The sequence below is a fragment of the Saimiri boliviensis genome, chromosome 5 (assembly GCF_048565385.1).
Source record: "Saimiri boliviensis isolate mSaiBol1 chromosome 5, mSaiBol1.pri, whole genome shotgun sequence".
Classification (NCBI taxonomy): Eukaryota; Metazoa; Chordata; class Mammalia; order Primates; family Cebidae; genus Saimiri; species Saimiri boliviensis.
Window position 1 is genome coordinate 26,146,816 of NC_133453.1, and position 16,663 is coordinate 26,163,478.

At 38.6% G+C, this 16,663-nt stretch overlaps 1 long non-coding RNA gene and 1 other non-coding gene across 2 annotated transcripts in view; both read right to left on the reverse strand.

The window, feature by feature from the left end:
• The window catches only part of LOC141584547 (uncharacterized), a 140,367-nt gene that overhangs the window by 35,779 nt on the left and 87,925 nt on the right, over window positions 1-16,663 (reverse strand). The gene's annotated exons all lie outside the window — the stretch shown is intronic.
• Window positions 15,389-15,495, reverse strand: LOC120364381 (U6 spliceosomal RNA). The gene has a single exon (XR_005579643.1). It is a non-coding gene; the product is annotated as a U6 spliceosomal RNA (small nuclear RNA).

A 16,663-nucleotide genomic window follows, 5' to 3' on the forward strand; every position in this document is an offset into this window, starting at 1 on the left:
AATGGCACGATCTCGGCTCACCGCAATCTCCGCCTCCTGGGTTCAGGCAATTCTCCTGTCTCAGCCTCCTGAGTAGCTGGGATTACAGGCATGCACCACCATGCCCAGCTAACTTTTTTTGTATTTTTTTTTTTTTAGTAGAGACGGGGTTTCACCATGTTGACCAGGATGGTCTCGATCTCTTGACCTCGTGATCCACCCACCTCGGCCTCCCAAAGTGCTGGGATTACAGGCTTGAGCCACCGCGCCCGGCCCTTAATTCTTTATATATTTTGTATATTGACAAATATATGATTTTCAAATATTTTCTCCCAATCAGTAGATTGTCTTCTCACTCTGCTATTTCCATTGCTGTGCAGAAGCTTTTTACTTTGATGCAATCTTATTTATCTATTTTTGCTTTTGTTTCCTGTGCTTTTGGGGTTAAACTTTAAAAGTCATTGCCCAGACCAGTGCTGTGAAGCTTCCTCCCCTATGTTTTCTTATAATAGTTTTATAGTTTTGAGTCTTTGAAAAATGTTAAATACTTAGGAATAAATTTAACCAACAAGGTAAAAACATATGTATACCGAAAATGATATAACATTGATTAAAGAAGTTAAAGAATAGGAATTCCATATTCATGGATTAGGAGAATTAATATTGTTAAAATCCATAACACCCAAAGTAACTTATAGATTCAATTTCTATCAAAATGCCTGTCATTTTTTTACAGAAATAGAAAAATAATCTTAAAATCCATATGGAACCACAAAAGACCCCAAAGAGCCAAGACAATCTTGAGCAAAAAGAACAAAGCTGGAGGTATCATACTATCTGATTTGAAAATATAATACAAAACTATAGTAATCAAAATAGCATGGTATGGAGAATAAAAACAGACACATCAACCAATGGAACACAATAGAGAGCCCAGAAATGAACCCACACATATGCAGTCAATCGATTTTCAACAGAAGTGCCAAGAACACACAATGGGGAAAGAAAGGATGGTCTCTTCAATAAATCATGTTGGGAAACTTGGATATCCACAAGCAAAAGAATGAAAGTAAACCCTTGTCTCACTCTTTATACAAAATCAGCTCAACACTTAAAAAGGAAGGAAATATATGTTAACATAATATTGAAATCCATAATAGTTTGACTTAATTTGATTAAGGTGAGTGTTTCTAGGGTTCTAGAAAGGTTTTCTATATAAATTTATGCTTAAGCTGAACCTGAAGGGGGGAGATACACACACACACACACACACACACACACACACACACACACATAAAATCTCCATGGGTGCTTATCTTTTTCTGGGTTCATTAACATCATTGGAGAATCTCTCAAAAAACAAGTTTCAAAATTCTCCACTGAACCCTAAAGAAAAACACAAAAGAGAGAGAAGACTGGAAGCTGAGGGCTAAACCTGTGATTTGTTTACTGCTATATCCCCAATATCCATCACAGTATACACTAGGTGTTTAATTTGCCGACATACTGACAGAACAGATAATCAGACAGTAGATATAGATTCTTAACTCATTTATGCCTTAGGTTGCAATTTTTTGAATTTTTGCTGTCAGACCTTGGTGATGACCTTGAGCAATAGGATATAAACAACTCCCACATGCTTAGCATTCCAATAATGGGACACTAGGCATAAACTCAATGGCTGCTGCTGACTCAAATACTTCATAGGCTTAAACCTAACACCTTCAAGTCCATTAGGCTGCAATTAAATGACTACCGGTTTTGTTGTATTGTGTCTTGGAGGAAAAGCTATTTGCTCCTGTGGAAAACAATGATTTTAAGACCCTTGAAGCATCTTGCTAGGGTACACTCAACTCTAGCAATTTGACTGTCGTGCCAATCTTGTTTTTCACATTGGGCTCCATATAGATTTTAAAAGCACATTAAAAGGCTGTATGTCCCATCACCAAGCAAATCTGGGTGGATTTGGACATAAATATTCATTAAAACTTCCCTCCACCTCCTCTTAAAAATGCTCTATTGAAATGGAGATTTTGACTTTTAGAGTAATGAAGAATATAAAAAGCCTTTATTCTGAAAAATTAATAGATTAATGAAATAACATTTCTCTATTTTTATTAGGATGAGTTGCTTTATTTTTTTAAGTAAATTTCAATGTACTATGCTTGTTCTTATAAGAAAAGCATGTTATCTTTCAGAGGGTGGAAGAGTTCCTTAATAATGTGTTATAATTTCTGCATTCTCTGTTAATCCCCAATTAAATGCAGCCAGAATTATTTTCATTTTGGTACTTAGTATAAACTTTGAAGTTCTCCTTTGTCCTTGTTGAAAATATAAGAGCCCCGAGACTCTGCTCCTTTATTTAGGGACTTATTACACAACCCACCTCTCAGCTGTTTTCTTTTCTGTCATAAGAGGGAAACAACAAATAAATCATTATGAGAATGAATAAATCCCTGTTGATGCAGTAAACTTGAGTAATATTTTGCAAAGTCTGTTTTGGAGAGAGGGTCTGTTTTCTTTCTAGATAAAACTAAAAAATTGGGAAAAGAAAAATATGCTTTCAGAATATTTCAGAATAGGAACATTCAAAAGAAGGTAAAAATTTTGTTTTGTTGTTGTTTTTGTTGTATCTTTATCACTGCTACTTTTTTCTGAATGGAACCCTATTCTTGGAAAATCTAGCTGTCTCCCAAGTGAATCAAGACAACGAAGAGAGATGATTTCTTGTTGCCCTCTTCCTTTCAGTGTCTATAAAGTATAGCTTCGGTTTGAACAAATCAGGTGCCCTGGTGTTTTCAGTTCTACCTCTGCTGCAGAATCTAATATTAGCAATGATGGTTGTTTAATCTGATTGATTTCCATTGTGTCTTTGTCTATGCTCAGGGCCTTGTTTCTGAGTCATTTCACTAGCCAGTTGGTCTTTGCCACATTTCATTGAATCTCTGATTTGGTTTCTAAATTCAGCACCTCTTACTGTTTTTTATGACTTGGGACTGTAATGTCACAGTAAGACTTCTTTTCTTTTTCTAAGAATGTTTTTAAAACGACTTCTAAAATTGATGTGAGAGAAAGTAAAGAGGTTTAGTTAGAATTAATTTATAAATCTCCCATAAAAAGTATCTGTAATTTGCTGCTACAAATTCCTTCGCAAAAGCAAACAAAAGTTTACTTGAAATAAATTGCACTTAATACTTATTAAATTTATTTTACCAAAACAGCAATAAAATGTGGTATAAACTATCGATAGACAACTGTTGTCTTTCTAACTGTCATGTTCCTCCTTCCCATTTCTTCCTTCCTGGCCAAGATGCCATTCAATGACAGAGTCTTAAAATGTCACACATCATCTTCATTAAATTTCTTTGCAGCTAGGTTGTGGGCTTGTGAACCAATCCTGCAGAAATGACCCAAAGGAAAGTCTGCCAGGGAGCTTCTGAGAAAAGTTTTCCTTCCTATTAAAAGATATGTGGGAAGAAACCATCCATCTTTTATGACAGATCATGTTATCTCTACATGTGATACCTAAACTATAGCTACAGTCTTAGGTTCAAGAGGTTTAAATAGGCCTAAGGTCCAAGACAATATTCTGAGGATGGAGAGCTGAAATATGGAAAGATATGAACTCTTTTTTTTTTTTTTTTTTTTTTTTTTTGAGACGGAGTTTCGCTCGTTACCCAGGCTGGAGTGCAATGGTGCGATCTTGGCTCACCGCAACCTCCGCCTCCTGGGTTCAGGCAATTCTCCTGCCTCAGCCTCCTGAGTAGCTGGGATTACAGGCGTGTGCCACCATGCCCAGCTAATTTTTGTATTTTTAGTAGAGACGGGGTTTCACCATGTTGACCAGGATGGTCTCGATCTCTTGACCTCGTGATCCACCCGTCTCGGCCTCCCAAAGTGCTGGGATTATAGGCGTGAGCCACCGCGCCCGGCCTGAACTCTTAATATTACTAAGTTGTTAAACCAATCCTGAAAGCACTTTGCCACCTACTTTTGTTAAGCCTTTTAAATGGGATATTCTATTACTTATAGCCAAAAGAATACAATAGAAAATCACCACATTAATTGATAGGAAATTTGATTATTTTTATGAAATGAAAAGCTATATCTGTACCAAATAATATGTAACTAAAAACTTAAATTACATTGATTGAAATGGTGTCTATTCTATTCTCATACTCAATTAAAACAAACTTCTTAAATAACAAGTGCTTTTCTAATTTTGTACTAAAAATCACTTTTAAACAGATTTTAGTTCTATGATATTTCTCCCCCTTAAACATGGTGTTGGTAATTCAGCTGAGACTCTTTTTAGAGCAGTTTTAGTTTACGTATTTATTTGCTTATTTTTGGTTTTCACTTTGGGACGGGGTTGAGGGAGAGTTTCCACAAAGTCAAATAGAACTCAGAATTTAAATATATTGACATCTGTTTTTTAAATTAGGTATTACATAATTGTATAAGCATACATTCCACAATGAAAACTACAAATTCCCCATCATAAGCAGTTTTTTAAATGTGTCCTAACAGTCTGATTCGAGTATACAAAGAAGTCTTACTTTACCTTATTTTTCTCATAACTCTCTTTTTTTTTTTTTTTTTTTGAGATGGAGGAGTTCTGCTTTTTGCCCAGGCTGGAGTGCAATGGTAAAATCTCAACTCATTACAACCTCCACCTCCTGGGTTCAAATAATTCTCCTGCCTCAGCCTCCTGAGTAGCTGTGATTACAGGTGTGTGCCATCATGTCCAGTTAATTTTGTAGTTTTACTAGAGACAGGGTTTCGCCATGTTGGCCAGGCTGGTCTTGAACTCCTGACCTCGGGTGATCCGCCCACCTTGGCTTCCCTAAGTCCTGGGATTGCAGGCCTGAGCCACTGTGCCTGGCCCTTGTTTTTCTCACAACTCTTAACATATGTTTCTTCAAAGAAAAGCTTCCTTTTAAAAATTAACACCAACAAAACAAGTGGATAATTTATAAGCCTATCACCTACACATGATCCACAATAACTGAGTTACCTGTTTTCTTGCAGCAAAGTCAAAACAGAGTTCTAATCTACCATGGGTAATTTGGATGAAGAGACTGGCTTTAGGAAGAAGGTAAACAAGCACTTCACTTTGGCTGATAGCCTAGATAAATTTAATGTGTGAGTGAAGTCACAGAAATGGGATAGGGATTAATGGAGAAAAAGAAACATGAATTTCACATTAAAAAGATTAGGGAAATCCCAACCTTTATTATACAATATCTGTGAGCCTACCAAGATGATTTATAATACTGGAAAAGCTTTAGATACGCTTTGGCTAATGCTCCTGGGAGGCTCAGAAAACATAATCCAATTTCCTAGCAGCGTACAAAAGAGACATACTTTAAAATAATTGCTATTTTAAACTGCAGCCTTCATGGAGCTATTGGCATCTAACCACAACATAAGGATTAACAGAAATTTTTACACTGCCACTTTAAAAATGTGATATTTTTTTGTGTCACATATTCCACAGTCCATGGCATGAAAAGCCAACAATGTAAAAGAATTGTTTCAACTAATGCACACAGCTTACGTTGGCTGATTCACCTGAGAGAGGAAAAAACAGAAACAAACTGGGAGTCATAAAGCAATATAAGCTGTTAATTAAGCTTTTGGAGTGATCGAATCGCTATTCTCTGGGAAAACAAAGCTGTGGCTATCACATATAATTTATGTTTTTGAAAGCATGTCCTTCCTTTTCGGCATTTGTTTGTTTGTTTTTCAAAACTTTCTAGAAGATTCAGAAGTATTTTATTCTAGGGTTAATTGTAGGAGGACACCAGAGTAATATGAAAGATAGATTTACCTGTCTGACATCTCAGGTAGTCCTATTCACCTCTTAACCAGCAGAAGAGCTGGTTTCTTGGAGAATTTTTACATTGTGAATTATGCCTCAGAAAAAAGTGAGCTCCAGAAATGTGACTTACAGCTGCTTTACCGCAGCCCAATCATCAAGGCACGAATATTTTCTGCTGCAGGCTACTCTGATTGTTTATTCCATTCTGACAGCCAGTTTTACAACTTAGTGTATTAAAGTAGCACCGAACCAGGGTCAAGCAATTTTGTTCTAGCCCCATTATTGGTGTGATGGACTATTCGGTATTCAACCTAATACAGAGTTTCATAAACAGCTTCTAAGGGCTAGAAATCTGCCATAGCTAAGGCTCATTTTCATGGCTGATTTATCCAAAGACACTGCCTCACAACTAAAAAATCTTGGCAAGTAATCAAGATGCTGATCAGCTCAAAGAAAACTTTAATATTTCTCAACTTCAACCATCTCTCTGACAACAGAGACCAGATGCCAGTTTGGTAGTTTTGGAAAGAAGCTTATGGTATTCCTGTTTAAATTTACCATTTACGCCATTAATTAGCTGCCTCAAAGTAATGGTCTGTCTTTAAGGAAAGATCATAATATGAAGTAGGGTAAATATAAACAGAATATTTAGTCATATAGATTTTGGGTGTCTCCCTCTTTTTGGGTATTGTTCTAAACACTAGACATACACAAGAAAGATACTGTCCCAGATTTTCTTTAAAATAATTCAGTGTTGCCAGGTGCGGTGGCTCAAGCCTGTAATCCCAGCACTTTGGGAGGCCGAGACAGGCAGATCACCTGAGGTCAGGAGTTCAAGACCAGCCTCACCAACATGGAGAAACCCTGTCTCTACTACTAAAAATACCAAATAAGCTGGGCATGGTAGTACATGCCTGTAATCCCAGCTACTCAGGAGGCTGAGGTAGGAGAATCGCTTGAACCCAGGAGCGGGAGGTTATGGTAAGCTGAGATTGTGCCATTGCACTCCAGCCTGGGCAACAAGAGTGCAACTCCATCTCAAATAATAATAATAACATTATTATTATTATTTAGTGTAGGGGTGGGTAGGAGTATGGTGAATTTGAAAGGTGTTAATAGATGAAACATGAGGGGCTTGTTTTGATGATTCTTACACATGAGTGGTGAGTCCATAAGGGTTTGTTACTCACTAGCTTTACTTAACTTTGAAAATGTCCCATTAAAACATTTTTAATGAATAAACACCACAGAGATCCAGAAATTAAAAAAAAAAAAAAAGATAAAAGAAATATGCAGCCTCTGCTGTCACGGGGTTGACAGTCTGTCAGCGAGGGAAGATAGACATTCTGAAAGTATTGAAAGGCATTATGAAATCATTCAACTCGATATCAGAGAAATGCAAATTAAAACTACAGTGAATATCACGAGTCACTAGAAATTAATAACTGAAAATACCACGTGTAGGTGAGAACATGGAATAATTATTAACCCTCAAACACCTCAGGTGGAAATGTGAAATAGTATGACACTTAGGAAAAACCACTTGAAAGTTTATTTAAAGGTTAAAAATACACCTACCAAATGACTCAACCATTTCACTGCTAATTACCCAAGGAAATGAAAACATGTCGGCAAAGACTCATATTCAAATGTTCATAGTAGCTATTTATAATAGCTAACAACTGGAAACAAGGCAAGAGCTCAACCCTTGAATGGATTAAACAAATTGTGGCATATCCCATACAATGGAATTCCACTCATCAGTGAAAAGGAATGAGCTACTGTTATTATACTACGTGTGAATCTCAAAAGCATTATGATATGGAGAAGGAAATGGTCATGAAAGACTACAGACTATGTGTATCTGTTGTTTCTTGCTGTCCTATTCACATTTAGCATACATGATGCCCCATGAGCACAGAATTCAGGTAGAGAGACCCACAGTGCACGGGAATACGACATGACTGCAAGGACGTACAAGGTAAGCGCATAATACGTACAGCTAGGTAAGTATTACAGTCAGGTAAGTGGAACGCTGACTACCCTGAGAATCCAGGCTTTCTGTTCAAACCACAGCTGCTTCATAAGAACAGGACCGACTGAGGAGCCCAATCATATCTTCTCCTACGTTACTTCCCTGTATTACGCAGAAAATGATGACACAGAAAGGAAGGAAACACGGAATAACCACTAGAGACTGTTAATGGGATGTGCTCATACCAAGAAGTGAAATACAAACAGTTGAGTTGGTTTTGTGCACCATTTTCACAGATGCATACATAAAACACAACTGTGTAATTTTGGTGATTTTACATTTAAGGTAAATGCTTTCATATTTAAAGTTGGCATTGCACAGTGTAAAAAAGAATGGTAAATTTTGTTCCAATAATTTAAATTTTTAGTGTTTAACCTTAGAACATTAAATAGAAAATAAAAATACCATGAAAATACCATGAAAAGTTGAAAGACACGTCAGAGAAGAAAGAAAAAAATCTTTTCTATTTTATTACCTTAAATGGCACAATTTTTCCTGCTTTGAACAAGGAGCCCTACATTTTTGTTTGTATGTAACCCTGTCTGACCTTGACCCTGAAGGACAATGGGGAGCATGGGGAATCACAGAAAGATAACAGAAAGGAAAATCACATGACTGAGTTTGTGCTTTAGAAATTTGCTCTGGGAATACGGTGGTCCATGGATTTGGAGGACAAATACATCGGAGAAAAGGAATCCAATTATAGTGATGACGACCGGGAAGTAGCTTGAGAGAAGGAAGGAGATTTTGAAATATTAAGAGTTAAGAGTTGACAGCCGGGCGCGGTGGCTCAAGCCTGTAATCCCAGCACTTTGGGAGGCCGAGGCGGGTGGATCACGAGGTCGAGAGATCGAGACCATCCTGGTCAACATGGTGAAACCCTGTCTCTACTAAAAATACAAAAAAATTAGCTGGGCATGGTGGCATGTGCCTGTAGTCCCAGCTACTCGGGAGGCTGAGGCAGGAGAATTGCTTGAACCCAGGAGGCGGAGGTTGCAGTGAGCCGAGATCGCGCCATTGCACTCCAGCCTGGGTAACAAGAGCGAAACTCCGTCTCAAAAAAAAAAAAAAAAGTTGCCAAGACTTGTTGACATACAAAAGGCGTGTTAACCTATACTGAAATTTAAAATCCTTAAACTCTCAAAATAATTTTTTCTTTTAGACACTTTATCAAGTTTTTGGTATCTATGAACTACTTTGATGCTGTTTGGCTCCACAAAGACCACCAATTTTAGGTCAACTTAAAGATAAGCTTTTCAATGATAAAACATACTCTTTTAAAATTTAAAGTAATTAAAGTATATTTATATCATCCAGAAGAATGATTTTTTTTTGCTATTTTTCAACTAAAGTGATTAACATCTGTCTGGCACAAAGCTTCAGCTTCCACATTGAGGTCTCTCTCTCTCTCTCTCTCTCTCTCTCTCTCTCTCTGTCATCCTAGATTTTAAAATGCCCAAATAGTAGATCAAAATTAGGATGACTATTGTCTCAGTTTCCCAGATTTTACCTGTTGTCCAGGTAACTATTAACATCTCTTTTGCTCTCAACTGTCTACCTTGTACATAAATTACATGCTCACCCCAGCTAGCAATATGGCAGGGAATGTTAGGTGACTCTGTTCAATTAGTCTGGATATCTGAATCAAACACACACCTGATGATATAGAGAGATTTCTGACTGAAAAATGTTTTCTGTGCTGCATCAGAGACTAATAAATGAGCATATCACCCCAAGAAGTTGAGTGATCGAACCTTTTAACACAAGAGATAGCAGCGAATGGAATCTTAACCTGTTCTTTGTTTTCCCATTCAGGGTATGTTTCTTCCTGTTCCTGCTGCAGCACTTTGGGTGTTTAAATATGAAACAGACCAATGTGAAAGAGACTTCTTTTAGTCGCACAATATTTGTGTTTTGGTTTTCCCTTAGTATAATAATAGATCTTTGAATTTTAGCTGGGCACATGGTCATTAGAATAAGGACTACATTTCGTAGTCTCTCTTGCTGCTAGATAGGGCTGTGTGACTCAGTTTCAACCAATGTGATACACACAGAGATAGTGTGTTCAACTTTCTGGAAGAATAATTAAGGGAGGAAATCATTTAATTCTTCAATTCTTCATATAATTCTTTCCTTCGTTCTTCCGAGCAAATTTAATACATCTGAATACTACCACCCAAATGCAATATTATCAATACATTAGCCTATGGCAGAGGTTGACAAACTTTTTCTTAAAGGGTCAGATAGTATTGTAGCCTTTTAGGGCTACACGGTTTCTGTCACAGCTACTCAACTCTGCCCTTGTAGACCAAAAGTAGCCACAGATAATACAGTATGAATGGATGTGGCTGTGTTTCAATAAAACTTTATTTACATAGTGGCCAGGTCAGCAGCCAGTTTGCTGACCCCTGGCTTAGATTGGTGTTCTCAAGCTTTTCGGAATTCACTAGGGAAATTTTAAATACACAATGTCCAGGGTCTTGAGCTTCTAATTTAATCAGCTGGGCTAGAGCCCAAATATTTATTAAAAGGTCTCACTATAATTATTCTATGAGGCCAGAAAAGAGACATGTCTACCATGCATTAGCTTACCTTTCAACCATCATCAATCTTTGGACTTGCTTAAGAAGAAATGGTTAAATGACCTGGATGGTTTCTTTTCTATTTTTATATCCCTAACTGCCCTTTCTCAGAAAAAATTTAAGACAGCATGTTTTGTTTAGTTAGACTTTCAGTGGCCTAAAGGCTCTGAATGTTAATGAGATAAAGTGGCTGTAAACTCCAGATTGAGGCAATTAAGTCATGACCTGTGACCAACTGTGCCTTAATTCTGAGGTAATTGAAATTTCTTTTTTTGAAAAATACAGTGAAAAAAACAAAGCTAATTTTAATTACCTGTCATGTTAATTCTACAGATGTGTTATAGGGGAAAATATTGATAATTCATTTTCAGTTTAGGGCCCTAAATATGAAGCTAATATACCACCTTGATTATTCTTGATCAAAAACTTTAAAAGGCTACATAATACAAAAATTACATAGCATCAAAATGTGTTAAGCCATACATAAAATTGTTTCTGGCATACTCCAAAAATAGAAAGGGGGTCTTCAAAAAATTCATGGAAAATGAAAATTACATAAAAAAAAACCTCTGGCCAGGAATGGTGGCTCATGATTGTAATCCCAGCACTTTGGGAGGCCAAGGCAGGCGGATCACCTGAAATCAGGAGTTCAAGATCAGCCTGGCCCACATGGTGAAACCCCATCTCTACTATAAATACAAAAATTAGCCCGGCATGGTCATGTGCTCCTGTAGCAGGCAGAGGTTGCAGTGAGCCAAGCTCATGTCATTGCACTCCAGCCTGGGTGACTGCGCAAGAGTCTATCTCCAAAAAAAAAAAAAAAAGTGAGATGATGTTGAAGACGAAGCCCACAGCAGCAGACCATCGCATCATTTCATGAGGAAAAATTAATCATTTGTTCCCTAATTGAAGAGGACTGATGATTAACAGCAGAAACAGTAACACCATAGACATCTCAGCTGGTTCAGATCACACAATTCTGACTGAAAAATTAAACTTGAACAAACTTTCCACTCAACGAGTCCCAAAACATTGTGTCCAGTTCAGCTGCAGAAAGAACTTTCAATGGAAATAGTAAACAACTGGGATCAAGATCCTGAAGCATTCGTTCACCTTGGTATACATACATACATACATACATACATGTTCACACACCCTGAAGCATTTCTTTGAAGAACTGGAACAGGTGATGAAACAAGGCTTCACCAGTATGGTCCTGAAGACAAAGCATAAGCAAAACAAGGCTACCAAGAGATAGAAGTGGTTCAGTCAAAGTAGAAATAGCCTGGTCAAGAGCAAACATTACGGCAACAGATTTTTTGGGATGTTTAAGGTATTTGGCTTGTTGACTTTCTGGAGGGCCAGTGAATGAAAACATCTGCTTACTATGAGAGAGTTTTGGGAAAGTTAGCTAAAGATTTAGCAGAAAATACCCAGGAAAGCATCACCAAAGACTCCTTGTCCACCACAACAATGCTCCTGCTTGCTCCCCTCATCAAATGAGGGTAATTTTGTGAGAGTTTATATAGGGAATCATCAAACATGTACTTTATAGTATTGATTTAGTTCCTTCTGACTTTTTTTTTTTTCTCTCCTTAATTTTAGAAAATCTTTAAAGGGCATCTTTTTAAAAAAAAATTATTTATTTTTCTTAGTTAGTAATGTAAAAAAGACTGCACTGACATGGTTAAACTCCCAGGACCCTCAGTTCTTTAGGGATGGACTAAATGGCTGGTATTGTTTAGAAAGGTATCCTGTAGTTGACGAAGCCCATGCTGAGAAATAGTCTATTCTTTTTTGTTTTTAATCTTTTAATTCCATTTTCCATGAACAAGTCCCCTCATATATTAGTAAATGTGGCTTATAAAAATTTAGGTTAGGCCAGGCACAGTGGCTCACACCTGAAATCCCAGCACTTTGGGAGGCCAAGGCAGGAGGATCACGAGGTCAGGAGTTCGAGGCCAGCCTGACCAGCATGGTGAAACCTCGTCTCTACTAAAAATACAAAAATCAGCTAGGCATGGTGGTGTGTACTTGTAATCCCAGCTACTCAGGAGGCTGAGGCAGGAGAATCGTTTGAACCAGGGAGGCAGAGGTTGCAGTGGGCCAAAACTGCACCACTGCACACCAGCCTGGGCAACAGAGTGAGACTCTGTCTCAAAAAAAAAAAATAAAAATAAAAATTGGAGTCTAAATTAAAGAAGTGGTATGACTCCGGTACTCAATAAACCTCATGAAAAAGTGAAAGGGCATAAAACAGTAACAACACTGCTACAGTGCCCTATAAAGTTAATTTTCTGGATAACAGAAGCTGGCCCCCTTAAAGTGCCATTTTTTTAATAATTAATTTTTTTTTCAGCTTTTAAGTTTGGGGTACATGTGCAGGATGTGCGAGTTTGTTGCATAGGTAAAAGAGTGCCGTGGTGGTTTGCTGCACAGATCAATCCAACATCTAGCTATGAAGCCCAGCATCCCTTAGCTATTCTTCCTGATGCTCTCCCACCAACCACCCCCCATTAGGCTTTAAGAGAATTCTTTCTGCCCTCTGGAACAGAATTGTATATTTTTGGTGCCTCAAAACCATCATCGTAGGCTTGGGTTATTATACTGGTCTAGGATGCATTGACATCTATAGATGTCTCAGAAAAAAATGGGTAAAAGTAAGGATTCAGGGGCAAGATGGCCAGGTTTAAAAGTTAGCCCTCCCACTAACTCTAGTGAGTGTACCTAGACTTGTTACTTGCACTCTGGTGTCCTCATCCATAAAATGAGAATAACAATAGTACTGGCTCACCAAGCTGTCGTGAGGATGAAATAAGCTCATACATGTAAACGGCTTAGAATTGTGCCTGATAAATGCACATTACTATTACTATCATTCTCAAGGTGTTTAGTTGTTCACAAAATAGTCCCACACTTTATTTTGATGTTGTGTTTGTTCAATGAACATTCATTTTTTTTTCTTCCGCTCTTTTAATTTAAGGATGTTGAGGTCATACCTAGAGTATCATGAAGGCATGGCCATTAGCCATCCAGGATGGGGCAGACAGGCAGAGGAACAGCATCTACATAATCAGCATTCAACCTGCTCAGCCAGCAGATAGTGCCAACACCAAGTATTGAGATGGTGACAAAGGTAGGGTCAACACTTGGCCATTCCCTCAGTTCTTCAGCCTGGACAGTCAGCCATAGGGATTCATGATGACGAGTCAGGGTTTCCTAACATGAGTAAAAACTGACAAAGGCAGCTTGGATTAGGGAACCTTAGTCATCTAGCAGTTTCCAGGAAGCTGGCACCAGAAATGCCCTTCACCAAGTGAAACAGCTCTACTGACTAAACAAGGGGTTCATTCCTGTGCTGTGGTTAACTGCTGAATGGGAAGACCATAATCTAGGAGGATTGAGACATCAGGTATCAAATAACATCCTGAAAACAGGACTCCAGGATGAAGCCCCATTAAGAGAATTGGGAAAAGGGGACTCTGGAATAAGGATTCCCAGTTATTACAACAGAGACAAGACTTCAGGGTCAGATCCATACCAGAGATAACTAAATGCTGAGCTTCCAAAAGTGGTTCCTTAAGTATGTAAGTTTCCATTGATCTAGGAATTGCGAATGAAGACGAGCCCGTAGAGGAAGACCAACTGGCCCCAGAGTTTTGTATAGTAGGGTACAGAGTATGGAAAAGAGGGGAAAGATCCTGGCATTTGGAAGCTATTTAGGTTTAACAGCTGAGTAATTTCTTGTTGCTGTCAGTGAACTTACCTCTGACAGTATTACCCAACTCTCTCTACCAATCTACTAAGCTACTTTATTATCCACTAAAGTACCAAAAAAACTGTATTTATCTATTTACTCTAATTGTGAATAAAGTAAGAGTGAACAAGCTCTCTAAACAAGACCTGGAACAGTCCTCTTATGATTAAGTAAATACACATTCGCATCTAGACCTCGTACTACTGCTTTGTCTGCCCTGAAATCTTTTTAGTTCAGCATTTTATCATATACTTAAAATAACCAGTGTATTAGCAAAATAAGTGAGATGTTGATATTATTTCAGTGCATTCATTGCTTTCTACTAAACAATTTCACAGAAATGATTCTGCCTGATTCCTTTTCCCTTTCTAACGGTAGCACTCTTTCCCTCTCAGGAGCAATGTGAAGGTTGGATCTTATTGTCTCTGTCAGGTGGGTCCCCTGACAGAGTTCTCCTGTAGTGTTGTGAATCATCTCCCCTAATTCCCAAGTCTGGCCTGGATTACCCATCTGTAATGCCAAAAACATAACTGCCAAAAACCCATGTTACAGTGCACTCAGGAAACTTCGAAAGTCATAGTGGTAGCTCGACTACATCTACGAATTTTTTTGCTGCTTCTCTCATTGAGAGGCATTGTTTAATTCCTCTGATCTTAAATCCATCACTTACTTGAGCAACGGAATGTGGCATTTTACAATTTCTAAGGTGAGGGCATAAAAAGCTTTGCACTCACTCTTTTTTTTTCTTTTTTGTCCTTTAAGTTCTGGGGTACCTGTGCAGATCTTGCAGGATTGTTGCATAGCTACACACAAGCCATGGTGGTTTGCTGTCTCCATCCCCCTTGTCACCTACATCAGGCATTTCTCCCAGTGCTTTCCCTCTCCAACCTCCCTGTCCCCTGCTGTCCCTCCTGAACATACCCCAATGTGTGATGATCGCCTCCCTGTGTCCATGTGTTCTCATTGTTCAACACCTGCCTATGAGTGAGAACATGTGGTGTTTGCTTTTCTGTTCTTGTGTCAGTTTGCTGAGAATGATGGTTTCCAGGTTCATCCATGTCCCTACAAAGGACACGAATCCATTGTTTTTTATGGCTGCATAGTATTCCATGGTGTATATGTGCCATATTTTCTCTGTCCAGTCTATCATTGATGGGCATTTGGGTTGGTTCCAGGTCTTTGCTATTGCAAACAGTGCCTCAATAAACATAAAAAATATGGAACGCTTCACGAATTTGCATGTCATCCTTGCGCAGGGGCCATGCTAATCTTCTCTGTATCTTTCTAATTTTAGTAGATGTGCTGCCAAAGTGAGCACTGCACTCGCTCTTGAAGTCCTCATCTGCTATGTAAAAACCCTGACTTCCCTGAGGCGGCCTTGCTGGAAAGACTACAGGAAAAGACTGTATGAAACAGCCCTGAGACCACATAAGAGAGACAGACACATAGTTGGCTGCCCTACCCTTCATCCATTTGAGCATCCCTGCAGAGACTCTGCCCAATTAGCAGAGTTGCAAGCATAATAGTATGGTTGTTATTTTACAGCTTTAAGTTTTAGAGGTGGTTGTTACGTAGCAAGACATAGCCAGAACTGCTACCCTTCACTGGTGCCAGAGATTCACAGAATAAAAAAGCCTGCTTCACTTTTATTAACTCACCGTTTTAGTCTCGAGGCTACCACATTAGATATTTAGCCAAGTGCAAATTTCTCTACTAAAAGGTTAGGGCAATTTCAGAAGAGACATATAACATAGATGGGGAAAGGTTGTACTTAGGTAATGGAAGAAAGGCACCTAAGAATTGGGCCCTGCAAAAGAGGTCACCTCCAGGGTTTCTTTGCATTTCACACAGTTCCCATGCCCTTGGGTACACACATGCACTCCTCCAAGCATCCCTATATTCTAGTCAGCTGCCTAAATTCCCACCCACCTACACAGAACACCCCACCTCTCCTGAAGCCATTCTCCCTCCTTCTTTAACATAAACACCCAAGTCCCATGCTTGAAAGGGGAAAGCAGCCCCAGCGTTTGACAGGATATTCAGAGAAGCAGGTGGATACCCACATCTTATAGAACAGGTGAGGAGTAACAGCTCTGAGCCATTGTTCATGGAGAAGGAAGCTCTTTTGGATTTTTTTTTTTTTTTTTTTTTTTTTTGAGACAGTCTTGTTCTGTCACCAAGGCTGGAGTGCAGTGGCATGATCAGGGCTCACTGCAGCCTCAACTGCTCAAGCTCAAGTCATCCTCCTGCCTCAGCACCTCTGAGTAGCCAGGACTGAAATCATGCACTTCCACGTCCAGTTAATGTTTTTGAATTTTAGTAGAGATGAGTTCTCACTATGTTGCCAAGCTGGTATTGAACTCCTCGGCTCAAGCAATCCACCTGCCTTGGCATCTCAAAGTGCTAGTATTACAGATGTGAGCCACTGGGCCCAGCTGAATTTTTTTTTTCAATATTTACATCAGTATGTGATACAGTCGAGCACA